This window comes from Equus asinus, chromosome 5, assembly GCF_041296235.1.
Source record: "Equus asinus isolate D_3611 breed Donkey chromosome 5, EquAss-T2T_v2, whole genome shotgun sequence".
In the NCBI taxonomy this organism is placed as follows: domain Eukaryota; kingdom Metazoa; phylum Chordata; class Mammalia; order Perissodactyla; family Equidae; genus Equus; species Equus asinus.
In genome coordinates this window covers 106,410,273-106,425,512 of record NC_091794.1, presented here as the reverse complement: position 1 = coordinate 106,425,512, position 15,240 = coordinate 106,410,273, and the positions used below count along the sequence as shown (strand labels likewise).

Sequence of the window (15,240 nt, the reverse complement as noted above, 5' to 3'; positions counted from 1 at the left end):
CCCTTGGTGCTCTTACTTAGTTTGTGCTCTTCCTCTGTTTCTCTTATTTCCTCTTCGAGACCATCTTTCCTCCTCCCTAAGAACACATGGATTTGCTCCCCGCGTCCCTTCCTTGTAGCAGCTGTACTCTGAACCCACTCAGCCTACCTCATTCTGTCCACTGTCTCTCTCCAACACCATTTCTGTCTTGATTCAGCATGACCTCAGTAGCCACAGAGATGACCCTTCCAGGACTCTGACCTCTCCTTTCTTGAGCTCCTTTCCTCCAATGACCTTGTCTTTCTCCTGACTTCAGCCACTCAACTGCCATGGTCTTACTCTAGACCTTTCAATCTCAATCACTAACTACCACCTTACCTTTCTAGCTCACCCACTCTGTGCCCAAATCCAGTATTCTTTCAGGTTCACTGGGGGCTACAATCCAGTGATTCCATCACTTTTTCACTTTCTTCACTCCTTCCTTCACGTCTTCACTTCCCTCCTCACCCTACTTTAATTCTGTAGTCAGTCATTTCTGTCACTCTCCTCCCTCCCTCTGTCTCTCACTTTGTCTTATTTGCTTGGTTATGCCATGATCCTGATCTTAAATCCTATACCCTGGCTACTTTGTCTCATGCAGTGGAACAAGGCTAGAGAAAAACCCAGAATGATGCTTATCTGTCTCATTTCAGATTCATGATCACAAACACATGTGGACTCTCAATACTAGCAGGTAATTTATACCACATTCCCCGGTTCACTCTCCCACTCTGCTAATCTATTTCATACCTTTTCCTCCAATCTGCAACAACTCATTCTCCGTGCACACTCTCAGATCGTGGCCTGCCTTCCTATTTCATGGAGAAAACAGATGCAGGCAGAAGGGAGCCTCCCTAAGCTCCCATCGTTGCATCCACCTGCCTGCCTGTATGTGTGGCCAGTTCTTGTTATGCGTGAGCTGTCCCTGCCCTATTGAAGTCTATGCCCTAGTTCCCATCTCCTCTCACCTACTCAGAGCCTTTGCTCCAGCACTTGCCGTCTCTTTCCTGCTTCATCAGGTTTTCCATCTCAAGTGGAAAACTTATTTTTTTTTAACAGCCGTTATACATGCTGTTCCTTCTCGCATCGTGGGAATAAATGAAAAGAAACTCTCTTGATCTCATTTTTCCCCGCTAGCTTCCATCCTAATCTCTGCACTTCTTCACAACAAACCTTCCTGGAATGAGTTGCCTGCGCTGTCTCCTCCTCCTGCCCTTGCTCCCTCCGCTGAGTCAGCTCCAGTCAGGTGACGCCGCTTGTGCTCTGTGCTGAGTCACTGTCTGACCTGACCTGTCAGCTTCATTTGCTGTGGCTTTCACCCTCTTCTCCTTAAAACACTTTCTTCTTTGGCCTTCCAGAACACACTTTCCTGGTTTTCATCCTCTCTCTATCTGTTCCTTCTTAGTTCTCTGTATGGGTCTTTTTCATTTCCCTGACTTCTGAATGTTAGGGTGCCAGGGCTCAATATTTGAACTCTCATCCTCCCCATCTAGGTTCATTCTCCTATTGATTTTATCTGGTTTCTTGGCTTTAATTACTACTCGAATCTGATGACTCTAAGTTTATATCTCCAGCTCAGACCTGTTCCTTGAGCCTCAGACTCATACATCGTCTGATAAGCATCTCTCAGTTAACATGTCCAAAATCAGGCTCCTGATATTTCCTCACATCTCATCTTCTCCTCGGACCCTGTCTCAATAAATGACGACTCATGTTTTTTAGTTACTTAAACCTAAAACATTATCTCTTCTCTTTACCTCATATTATAGATTGGAGGTCAATAACACAGTGTAAAGGGCCAGATAGTAAATATTTTAGGCTTTGAAGGCTGTACAGTCTCTGCCACAGCTATTCTTCTCTGCTGCTGTGGCACAAAAGCAAGTATAGATGGTATGTAAGCAAATGAGCATGGCTGTGTTCCCATAAAACTTTACTTACAGAAACAGGTAGTGGGTCAGATGTGACTCGTGGACTGTAGCTTGCTGACCTCTGCTCCACGTCCATGAGCAAAATAGAACCGGACCAGATTCTCCCCACCTCTTCTCATCTCGCCACCTCTACTGCTACCACCCAGGGTCAAGGCACCAGCATATCTTGCCTGGATTGTTGGAGTGGCCTCCTAACTCGTGTCTCCTTGTCTGCCCTTGCGTCACTTCAGTCTGTTCTCAGCGTAGAGCCAGATGGCTCCCACTAAAGCATAGGCACAAGTTGGTATAACAGCAGTGCTGTTCTTTACAGCAGGCTTGTATGTTGCTGTCACAAACTGAAAGAAAGACTTGGGCAATCTAAATGGTTAGTTCTTGGCAGCGCACCTCTATGCTGTGCAGTCCTGATTATGTTTCTCCCATAATCACCATTATTCATAATCGCAAATAGGTAGATATTATTAGCCATGCTCTTGGCAGGTTGAATAAACACATTTTCATGAATTTATTAAATAAACAAGTTTAAACAAAACAAAACAGAAAACAAACCACTCATAAGACAAGTTGTGTCAGTTTTCTGTTGACTCCCTCCACTGGCTCCCTGCCTTGATGCAGAGCGAAGGTCAAAGTCGCCTCCACGACCCAGGCTTCATGTGACCTGGACCCACATGGCTCCAACCTCCTCTCACACTCTTCTCCTTTCTCCTCTGCTCCAGCCGTACTGGCTTCCCTGCTGTGCCTGGAACATTCCAGGCATGATCCCTATTTGGGGCTTTTATATTTTCTGTTTCTTTGCCTAGAATGCCCATGCCCTAAAATCTGCATGGCTTTTTTGCTCAGCTCTTCAGATGTTTATTCAAGTGTCACTTTCTCAATAAGACCTTCTTTGGCCACCCTGCTTAAAAGCGCAGCCTCTATCTGACATAGATACCTTTTCTTTTTTTAATTGAGGTAACATTGGTTTATAACATTATATAGATTTCAGGTGTACATCATTTTATTTTGATTTCTGTGTAGATCACATCAGTTCACCACCCAAAGCCTAGTTACCATCCATCCCCATACACACGTGCCTAGTCACCCCTTTCCCTCTCATCCCTCCCCCTCTTTCCTCTGGTAAGCACCAGTCTAATCTCCGTATCTATGTATTTGTTGTTGTTTTGTCTTTATTCTATTTATGAGTGAGATCATGCAGTATTTGACTTTCTCCCCCTAACTTATTTTGTTTAGCATAGTACCCTCAAGGTCCATCCATATTGTTGCAAATGGCAAGAGTTCATCTTTTTTTATGGCTGAGTCGTATTCCGTTGTGTGTATATACCACATCTTTATCCATTCATCTCTTGGTAGGCACTTAGGTGGTTTGCAAGTCTTGACTATTGTGAATAGTGCCGCAGTGAACATAGGGGTGCATATATCTTTACGCGTTTGTGTTTTCATTATGTTTGGATAAATACCCAGCAGTGGAATAGCTGGATCATATGGTAGTTCTAGTCTTAATTTCTTGAGGACTCTCCATACTATTTTCCATAGTGTCTGCACCAGTTTGCATTCCCACCAGCAGTCTATGAGAGTTCCCTTTTTTCCACATCCTCTCCCACCCTGATTATTTCTTGTCTTGTTAATTATAGCCATTCTTTTTTTTTTTTTGAGGAAGATTAGCCCTGAGCTAACTACTGCCAGTCCTCCTCTTTTTGCTGAGGAAGCCTGGCCCTGAGCTAACGTCATGCCCATCTTCCTCTACTTTATATGTGGGATGCCTACCACAGCATGGCATGCCAAGCGGTGCCATGTCCGCACCCAGGATCCGAACCGGTGAACCCCGGGCTGCCGAGAAGCGGAATGTGCGAACTTAACCGCTGCGCCACTGGGCCAGCCCCAATGAGCCATTCTGATGGGTGTGAAGTGGTATCTCACTGTAGTTTTGATTTGCATTTCCCTAATAATTAGTGATGTTGACTATCTTTTCATGAGTTTGTTGGCCATCTGTATATCTTCTTTGGAAAAATGTCTGTTCAGATCTTTTGCCCATTTTTTAATTGGGTTGTTAGTTTTTTTGTTGTTGAGATGTATGCATTCTTTCTGTATTTTGGATGTTAACCACTTACCAGATACCTGGTTTGCAACTGTCTTCTCCCGATTGTTAGGTTGTCTTTTCCTTTTGTTGATGGTTTCCTTTGCTATGTAGAAGGTTTTTAGTTTGATGTGATACCATTTGTTTATTTTTTCTGTTGTTTCCCTTGCCTAGTCAGACATGATACTTGAAAATATGCTGCTAGAACTGATGTCGAAGAGCGTACTGCCTGTGTTTTCTTCTAAAAGTTTTATGGTTTCAGGTCTTAATATTCAAGTCTTTAATCCATGTTGAGTTAATTTTTGTGTATAGTGGAAGGTAATGGTCCACTTTTATTTTTTTGCATGTGGCTGTCCAGTTTTCTCAACGCCATTTATTGAAGAGAGTTTCCTTTTTCTGTTGTATGTTCTTGGCTCCCTTGTTCAAAATTAGCTGTGTGGGTTTATTTCTGGGCTCTTGATTCTGTTCCATTGATCTGTGTTTGTGTTTTTGTGCCAGTACCATGCTGTTTTGATTACTATAGCTTTGTAGTACATTTTGAAATCAGGGAGTGTGATGCCTCCAGCTTTGTTTGACATAGATACTTTTCCTTCCAGCTCTTAATCAGCATCTGACATGGCATGTGTATTACTTGTATATCTTGCTCTCTCAGCTTCCCCTGCTGGAGGATAAGCTCCATGGGGCAGGGACTCATGTCCATATTATTCACTACTGTATCCCCAGTGCCTTAAATGTGCCTGGCACATGGTAAGCACTGAATAAAGATCTGCTGAATTAATAAATGAATCCCAGGAGAAAATGACCAAAACAACATAGACATGTGTATCTTAAAGAAAAGAAATCTCAAGAGGATGTGATGACTTTCCGTTAAAAAAGTGTGAAAAGTTGCCATGAGGAAGATGATGGCTTGTGCTTGTTTTCTCTGGTCCTAGATGGCAGACATAGGGCTAGTGGGTAGATTTATTATCCACTGAATGTGGAGGAGACTTCTGTTCCAGAATCAAGAAGTGCTTTCTAACGGAGAACAGCTGCTGCCATTCGTGGTAAGGAGTTCCTTATCCAGGAGTGACCTGGCAGTCACATGGCAGCCTTCTTAGTTGAGAGGCTTTCAGTTGCAAGTGACTAAGCAGGGGTTGGGAAGCTGTAGTGAGCCCTGCAGGTGGCTTCTCTCACTGTAGTCCCAGCTTCTTCCCATGCCATCTGCTTCTGTATTAGCTTCCTAGGGCTACCATAACAAAGTATCACCAACTTGATGACTTCAAACAACACAAATGTCTTATCTCACAGTTTTGGAGGCCAGAAGTCTGAAGTCTGGGTGTGAGGAGGGCCACACTCCCTCAAAGGCTCTAAGGAAGAATCCGTGGCCCTTCCTTCTCTTGGTTGCTGGCAATCCTTGATGTTTCTTTGCTAGTGACAGTGTCCTCCAATCTCTGCCTCTCTCTTCTCATGACCATCTCTGTGTGTGTGTCTGTATCCAGGATTCCCTGTCCCTCTAAGGACAGCATATATTGGATTGGGGACCACTGTAATCCAGTATGACCTCGTCTTTACTTGATTATATCTGCAAAGACCCTGCTTCCCAGTAGGAATATCATTTATGTACTTGTTTTTTTTAAATCTTTGTCCCCTCCTCCCTTTAGAACCTAAGGTTAGGGTAGGGAGCTTGTCATTGTTGTTCATTCCATTATCCTCAGAACCATGCTAGCACATAGTAACTACTCTGTAAATGCCGCTAGTTAAATGACTAAATGAACGCAAAAAATTGTTTTTTGTTAGAAATGTTAGAAGCAAAGTAAGACTTGAGTTATGTTTAGAGAACATTTGCTACCATAACTCTTTCACCATGACCAGCAGGTCTGTCTCTCCTTTTTCTGGTGCTCTGAGCCAAATTTTAAAAGTCCCTAAGCCTATTCATTTTCTTCTAAAATTACACAAACAAATTATTACCAAATATTCCAGTCATACGTGATAACATACATGAGACATAGTAACGCCTGTGAACCCCCGGATGGAATGTCTGCCTCTCCACACCCCGCCTCCCCCTAGCAGGTTACTGCTGGTCTGAGTTTTGCATTTGTCATTCTTAGACGTTTCTAAATTTTTTTACTGCATTGTTAATATGACGTAGCTTTTGCCTGTTTTAGAACTTTATAAATATGGGTGATATTTTCCTTACAGGTGATTGCCACTTTTTTTCAGTCATTATTGATTATGTTAGTCTTATATTTCAGTTCATCCAGCATTTGTTTAGGGCTTACTGCAGGTTGAACACAGTGGTAGGCCATGGGCATGCAAAGATGAGTGAGACTCAGTTTCTTTCCTGGAAGTTTACAGTCCAGTAGGGGAGAATGTATTCTTTCGTTTCCTTTAAGAAAATCTATGCTTATTAAACTCCTGGGAGGACAAACTGATTTTCTTAGTTCCTTCCCCATCTTTAGATCATTTTGCGATTGCTTCATCTTCAGAAATTGTTAACACTCTTGAGTGATTTTATTTTATAGTTTTGTTTTGGAATTATGCTTGTCTTCCCGCTGTTCCCTTTGATGTTTGCCCGTCGGACGTCTTGAAAATATCCGTCTAAAGCCTTACCCCTCCTGGCTGTTGTGACCTCCCCGAAGATGTGGTCCTTCTTGCTCAAGAGTCCCCTGATGAAACTTTATCAGCCAGTTTCATCTTGACAGAATTATTAGGTGGAGCAAGTTCTCTACTTGCCTTTTCTGTCCTCTAGAAGTGGAGTTCTTAACTGCTGTCACTCCATGAGTCTGTTTGGCAAACTGGTGAAGCCTTTGATCAGCTTCTCAATATATTTTTATTTTCCTTTCTTTCCTTTGCCTTCCCTCGCCCTCCCCTTCCTTTCCCTTTTTCTTCCTCTTCTCCCCAGAGCATAGTTGTATATTCTAGCTGTGGGTCCTTCCAGTTGTGCTATGTGGGATGCGGCCTGAGCCTGGCTTGATGAGCAGTGGTCTGCACCCAGGATCTGACCCGGTGAAACACTGGGCTGCCGAAGTGGAGCGCGTGAACTTAACCACTTGGCCACAGGGCTGGCCCCTCAAAATGTATTTTTACATGCATATAATAAAACAATACAGGATTACAAAGGAAACCAATGCTATAGAAATATAGTTATCAAAATATTTTTGAGGATTTTGATATAGTAATTTATGTGCTTCTTTATTAAACACTTTAAATAAAAGATCTAGCAGCTAGTCAAATAGCTACTGTAATTTCTACCCCCTGAGGTCTGTTTCCATCTGTGGTAAGTAACCTTTACTCTGGGAGCAAGAATGAACAACAGAGGCTGTTTAGAACGAGTAAGAAGCCAAGTGATGTTTTTGGTCTCTGGGTAGTTCTGGGGTCTTGATTAGGAACACAGAATCCATTTCCTCTGTGTGACAGCTAGTCTTTAATATACATAGTAGGAATTTAAGCTAAATTCTTCTTTAATGTATGTTTACAAATGGTCTGTATTCCGCTTCCATTCGTGCATTTAGACACTTGTTTAGTGCCTTCTGTTTACCAGGCACTGTATTAGGAGCTAGGAATACAAAGATGGGTGGGTCTCCGTTAGGGGCCTCGAGGGGCTCGCTCTCTCGCAGGAGGCAATGGCTTTGTGAAGACTTCTCCGTGCTGGAGCGCTGTCCTGCCACTGCCTCTGTCTCACAGCTTTGGTGGTATGGTTTTTGGGAGAATTTTCATACAAGTATTTATCTGATTGAAAATTCTGCCTTTAAAAAAAAAACAAAACCAGGGTTATTCCTTTTGAAAATAGGGAACATCCTTCCATATCCTATTACAATTGTTATCGTTATCTTTCCAGATTTGCTTGATATGTTTTATTATCTGTTTTACATTTTAGTTTATGTTGCTTGTTACCAGTGATTTCCTGCACACTGCAAATTCATGCAGCCTTCGTTTAATACATGTTTATTTAAATCCTCCCATATGTTTGTTAGGTTCTGTTCTAGGCCACATTGCTTTTAGTCTAGGGAAGGAAGAGAAACATGGTTTTAAAAAACCATAAAATCTGTCAGGAGGTGATAATTGTTGTGGAGAAAAATAGAGAATTACGTTGGAGTAGGTACTGCTGGGAGGAGGAAGGCATCGCTGTTTTAAATAAGATAGTCAGCAGTGGGCCTCATTAAGAAGGTGGCGCTTTAGCAGAGGCCTGAATGAAGCTAGGGAGCAAGCCAGGTGGGTATCTGTGGGGTGATCTTTCCAGACAGAAGGGACAACAGATGCAAGGTCGTGTGGCAAACACGGGCGTGGTGATGATTTGCAAGGCCTGGGATAGAGCAGTCATCTTCAGTTTCCCCTCAATTTCCTTCTCCAGTTTTGATAATGAACATTATTATTGCATGGTAGTACATTTGTAGGAATTTCAATAAAATCAAAATCATTCTTTTATAGTAAATTGGCTAAGAGTGCTATCAGGAATGACAAAATTATAACCTCGCCCTATCGTTGGTTGCTAATCCTATGTTAAAATCCTTTTATTCTTCTTCAGAAAGAAGCTCTATTGTTACCACTTGGTCTACAGCTTGGGAGAGGGAGAGGGTTTGAGGGTGATTAAGAAGCTGGCTGAAGGGGCTGGCCCCGTGGCTGAGTGGTTAAGTTCGCGCGCTCCGCTGCAGGCGGCCCAGTGTTTCGTTGGTTCGAATCCTGGGCGCGGACATGACACTGCTCATCAAACCACGTTGAGGCAGCGTCCCACATACCACAACTAGAAGGACCCACAACGAAGAATATACAACTATGTACCGGGGGGCTTTGGGGAGAAAAAGGAAAAAATAAAATCTTAAAAAAAAAAAAAAAAAAGAAGCTGGCTGAAGGCGGCGCCTCAGGCAGAAGCCCCAAGGCCAGAGGGCTGCAAGTGGGACCCTAAAAGGCCCGGGAGGCTCCTAGTCCTGCTTGAAATTATTTGCTTTTAGCTTGTTCATTTTAGTTCTCTGAGTTCTAACAGTTGTGTCCTAAGCTGGCTTGGTTACTTCATCTCCCTAGAGGGGCCTTTTGGCCACCCAGTGGGGGGATATTTTTTACACATTTTGGGCAGCAAAGGGGGGAGACGTTTTATATGTGTTTTTATTATAATGGGCTTTGTTATATAGCTTTATTATAGGATCATGGCAGTTAGTTTGTGAATCTAGAAAAAAGTGCTGATGTCTTGTTAGTGAGATGTGTGTAGCTCTGGGAATTAGCTTCCTGTTTTTTTTTTTTTTTTTTTTGAGGAAGATTAGCCCTGAGCTAACTACTGCTAGTCCGCCTCTTTTTTGCTGAGGAAGCCCCAGCCTGAGCTAACATCCATGCCCATCTTCCTCTGCTTTATACGTGGGACGCCTACCACAGCATGGCTTTTGCCAAGCGGTGCCATGTCTGCACCCAGGAGCCGAACCTGCAAAGCCCGGGCCGGGAGAAGCGGAGCGTGCACACTTAACTGCTCTGCCACTGGGCCGGCTCCTAGCTTCCTGTTTTGACATGGGGTTGTTCCCTTCCTTCTCTCCCTCTCTCCCCATTTAGGCCAACCTTGTCCTTTGACCTCTGGTGCATCTGGCTCCAAGCTACCAACTAGCACTCTGCCCGCACAGTGGGACAGGACCTTTAGGACGGTGCTGCTTTCATTCCCTGGGTCATGCTTCCAAGTCCAGGCAAGGCACATGAGTAAATATTGTGTGTGAGAGTGCTTTCTGCAAAATGTGATCCCTGTCCATTAGGGAATTTATGGCTTAGTAGGAGAGAGAAAATGTGCCACTTGCACAAAAGCCTTCCTTGTCTCCTTATTTCCAGCTATAATCTAGTCCAAGAGCTTTCAAGGTGCTCTGTGATCAGGCTCCCCGCTCTTGGTGTAACTCCATTTCCTGATTTTCAGAGCATGTTCTCTGTTCCTATCCCAGACTTCGTGCTCGACCCAGGATGCTTATAACCCTTACAGATTGTGCCACACAAACCATTCTTAGTTTTGTGTGCATTTATCTTGTTTTCCTAACTAGATTGAAACTGAATAAAGCTATCTTGTATTTCTTTTATCTGGTGAGCTCATAGTAGGTATCTGGAAAGTCTGATGATTTGGGAATATGCTGGGAGTTTTTCCTGCCATCTCCCTCTGGTCTCCCAACTGGAGTCTAAAGGAATGAGTTTAAGAAAAATTAAGGTTTTGAAATCTTTGAGTGCAGAAGGGTCTGTCACCTTTGATGCTTAGAGTTGAATGTTCACACTTTAAGAGCCTTTAATTCTGAGTGCTCACCAGCCTCCAGCAAGGCTGTGTCCTTCCGGTTTGGCAGGATTCGGCACTTGAAGTGGACTCTTGAGCCACACCCTTTCCGTGTTGCCTCCTTCATCCCTTTCCTTAACTCAGCAGAACGTCTTTGTTCCCTTCTGCCTCTCCCAGTGACATGAGATTTTGTGATCCTAAAGAAAGATATAAAATATATTGTTGCCTCTATCGTCCCAGGCCTCTTGATTATGGGCAATTGTTCTAAGTCAGGTGACTGAAGGTGGTAGAGGAAGGAAACGAGCTCTTTGTGAAGAGAGAGCCTTTGTGAAGCCCTCAGAAAGTGTCAGCCATGCAGTGTTGTAGTGGTTTGGTTTCTTTTGTTTCTGAAATTTGTATATGTTTTAGGAGGGGGATGAATAATACAGTGTTTTGATTTGCTATTGTAAACTATGCAGCATTTATTTTTAACTGAGCACATTATTTTCTAACTTTAATAGAACTGGAAGAGGCTGGGGATTTTCTCCTTCAGTCCCATCGTTCTGCAGATAGAGAAACGGAGGCACTCAGAACTTAAATGACCTAACAAGTTACCTCGTTCACCAACAGCATCTGTCCCGTGTGAGGCTGCAGCCATAAGTTTGGAAAGCATCCTCTAAAGCCCTATTGTATCAGTGAATATTTATTAAATACCTAGTGTGAAAGGTACTGAGGTGTAGTGAGTGATTTCAGGGAACTCAAAATCCAGTTATATGTGTATATCCTTTTTAAACTACAAGGGTTAGGTAGACTATAATTTACAATTATCTGTTCATTTTGAAATTTTAAAACAAGTGTTATTCTAAGTATAGAAGCATCAGTGGATCAGCAGGAGTTACACTTCTTGCGATCCTTTGAACTGATAGGTTGGGGATAAAAGTCATTGAAGACTGATGGAGTAAGTTTGCCTCCATCTCTAATCTAGTACTTAGACATGCTGAAAATGGACTAGACCAGAACAAGTATGGAGTTAACAAAGGCTAACTTGTTCTTTAAACTTAGGGGTTGGCCATTGTTTCTCATTGCGTTCTTGTTTGATGCATAAAGGTATGACTGTTTAGTTTATAAACACATTCACGTTTGTTATTTCATTGGAACTTCACAACAGGACTATGAAGTAGGCTGCACAGATACAATATTATCAGTTTGTAAGTGAAAATATTAATAAGGTGACTTGCTCAAGGTCACATAAGTAGAAGTCATGGAATCAGGGTTCCAGTCCTAGACTTTTTGTAAAATAAGCATTTATTTTGGTTATTCCAAAAATTATTATTAAATTATTTTTTAGATTTATAGAAAAGTTGCGTAGATAGTATAGAGAATTCCCATATATCCTTCGCCCAGTTTCCCCTGATGGTACTATCTGGTACATTTGTCAAAACTGAGAAATTGGGGCCTGCCTGGTGGCGCAGCGGTTAAGTTGGCATGTTCTGCTTTGGCCGCCCGGGGTTCACAGGTTTGGATCCCAGGTGCAGACATGGCACTGCTTGTCAAGCCATGCTGTGGTATGCGTCCTGCATATAAAGTAGACGAAGATGGGCACGGATGTTAGTTAGCTCAGGGCCTGTCTTCCTCAGCAAAAAAAGGAGGATTGACGGCAGATGTTAGCTCAGGGCTAATCTTCCTCAAAAAAAAAAAATAAATAATAATTAATTAATTAATTTAAAAAAATTTAAAAATAACTGACTGAGAAATTAACCTTGGCATGTTACTGGTAACTAAACGTCAGTCTCCTTAGACTCCTTTGGTCTGTGGCAGTCTCTGTCTTTCCGTGTTTTTCATTATCTTGACAGTTTTGAAGAATACCTTGTAGAAGTCCGTTAATTTGGCTTTATCTGGTGTTTTTCTTGCAATTACACTGGGGTTTTGGGTTTGGGGGAAGACTGTCACACAGGTGAAGTGCCCTTCTCATCACATCGCCGCAGGGCGCGTGCTGACCACACAGCATCCCTGGTGATGCTCACCTTCACCACGTGGTTCAGCAGGTGTTCACCAGGTCTCTCCAGTGTGCAGGCAGGATTTTTCCTTTTTCCTCCTCACTTCTCTGGAGTTCCTAGTCCAGCCTCTACTCAGGCAGTGGAGATTAAACTTTCCCTCCTGGAGGAGGGGATATCTACATGTAGTATTTGGAATTCATCTGTAAAGAGCATTTATCCCTTCTCTCTGGTTATTTATTTAATTCTTACTTATATCAGTATGAACACATGTATATTTGTTTTATACTTTGAGTTGTAATCCAGATTACTAGATTTGTTTTTGCATTATTTATTTTACACAAATTGTCCCAGCTTTGGCCATTGGGAGCCTTTTCGGGTTGACTCCATGTTTGCCATGCCCATCCTTTTATTTTTTTTGAGTCCTGTCTTTCTGGCACTATGAGATGGTCCAGTCTCATCTTGTGTATTCCCTGCCCCAACCCTAGATTCAGCCATTTCTCCAAGGAGCATTTGTGGTCTTTTGACTCCAGATGGTGCTTCTCTGTGTGATTCCCCCTTTTGACACTGAGGAAAGGACTCCTGTATCTCATAAATATGAAGATGAAAGCAGTTTTCTAATTTGAGTTGTTGGTTTTCTTGTCCCAGTATTTTAGATTGTACTATTTTTCTTCAAAGGTTTGAAATTTCATTTTATTTGTGTTCATTCACAAGAATAAAATGTTTTCACCACAAAATAGCTGCTGACCAAATATGTCAGTGTGCTTTATGGAATAGAATATGCTCATTATAAGTAGTATTGGGGGATAAGGTTTGATATTGGCCAAATACCATCTGAGTACGCTTTGTATTTTCCATGAATGTTCACCCTTTAGCTTAGTTTATTGTCAAGATCTGTGTAAATAAGCTTTAGAATTTTGATTATTAGAGGAATGAATGATTCCTTTTATAGCACTAATATCTTTCTAAGTTTAGTTTTGTAATTTTAGAATGTTTAAAACATATAGCTTTGGTTTAAAATAGCTGTGATCAAAGAACTGTTGAGTAATGTGGAGTAGAGGAAAGAGCAGTATTATCTTTGGAGTAGGAGACCTGTGTTTTAATATCTGCTCTGTTTCTTACTTGCTGAAGGTCCTAAGGGAAGTTCTTAGACTTTGCAGATCTCAGTATTATCTGTAAAAGAAGAGGAGTGGACAAGATCTTCCAAGTCACCCCCTCCCCTTTTTAAACAGCTTTATGGAGGTTTTAAGGCCCTTTTTGGCAATTCTGTGCTGCTTTTTATACTAGAATTTGGCAAGCTTATGTGCATGTGTGCATGTGTATATGTAAAATACTGGAATAGATCTAATGTTACAGTTTAAAAATAGGCATTTGGTCTAGTTTATACCTGAAAGAGAATATCATTCAGGAAATATTACAGTACTAGGAGGAAATCTTACAGAAATAAAATCCGTCTTATTTTCTTTAAAATTCTGGCCTTCTCACACAGCATGCATAATTTACCTTTAACAAGCTCTTATCAGTCTTAAAAGTTTGGAAAGCTGCCATCTTGAAAGTTTCTAGTTCATGTTATATTAAGCAGATGTGGCTTTCTTCATTCTTTGTTACACACCCTCACTTTTTGAAAATGTGGTTTTTAGTTGATATGTAGAGATTTTATTCATCATCTAAAAGAGGATCAAAAGAGGTTCTGTCTGTGTTGTAACTCTTTAATATCTGGCTTTATGAGGATGAAAGAGGGGGGAAAAAGAAATCTGTGTTTTAAAACTTGGCTTCCTGACTGTGATTTCACAAGTTAGGGGTGGGAGAGGGTAAGATGACAAAAGTATGTGTGTGTGGTTTGAAAACAAAGCAATATTTTGTACAATTGCTTTGTTTTTAGTCACCGTATTTAATTTGTATTGATTCTAAATAAAGTCAAAGAGACCGTCTGTTTTTTAAGTTTAAGAAAGGCGTGGGGCCACATCATGTACAGAGATTGAGGAACACTATATAGTTAATTCCGGAGAGAATTGCCCTACTTGACACAGAATGTGAAGATCACATGGAGGGTGCAAGAAAAAAAGAATTCAGATGATATCCTTGATGTCTTTTAAATATATTGCAATTACAGTATATTACACTATATGGTATACTCTGACAATATATTATTATAGGATTATTGTACACATAATATAGCATAATATATTACAAATACAGTTTTTCAAACAACTTATTATAAGTTTATTTTAGAACTGGTTTTATCAGGTAGAAATTTTAAAGCTGCTTAATTGATATCCCATAAAAATTGTTGAACTTTATTATTGATTAATTTTAATTAAAAATTGTCAAGGGGCCGGCCCTGTGGCCGAGTGGTTAAGTTTGCACGCTCCGCTTCGGTGGTGCAGGGTTTCACCGGTTCAGATCCTAGGAGCGGACCTAGCACTGCTCATGAAGCCATGCTGAGGTGGCGTTCCATATAGCAGAGCCAGAAAGACCTACAACTAGAATATACAACATGTACTGGGGGACTTTGGGGAGAAGAAGAAAAAAAAAAGAAAAAAGAAGATTGGCAACAGATGTTAGCTCAGGCACCAATCTTTAAAAAAAAAAATTGTCAGGCCTTTCGTTGTGATAGGTAAACTCACATTCTCCTAAGGACGTTATTGATGCTATATTATTTATTCCTTCAATAAATATTTATTGAGAGTTTACCTTGGGGTACACTTCTTGAATTAGTGAATTTAAAGTTTTGCTGTCTTCTATAAGCTTATTTCAGATTCTCACTATGTTAGATGCTTTTGGTATTTTACTTGAGTCTACCTAGGAATAGTGAAAATTTAGTTTCTCTTTTCCTTCATGAGTTCTGCCAAAGTTTTAATAAACAAGTACGTGTAAAGCCTGCTGTCAGGAATGCATAAATGTTTTGTAATGTTCTTCAGTGAAGAGACACTAAAGGGTGGCAAGTTTACTTCCTTAGAATGCTGGGAGAGTTAAAGTTTTATCCACTTGGTGGTTGTATCAGCTACAAACGATAATTCAGGTTGCTTTGTTTTTTAAAACATG

At 41.4% G+C, this 15,240-nt stretch overlaps 1 protein-coding gene across 3 annotated transcripts in view; it reads left to right on the top strand.

Annotated features, from left to right (window-relative positions):
- Positions 1-15,240, top strand: part of UBE4B (ubiquitination factor E4B) — a 122,702-nt gene that overhangs the window by 37,238 nt on the left and 70,224 nt on the right. The window lies entirely within an intron of this gene.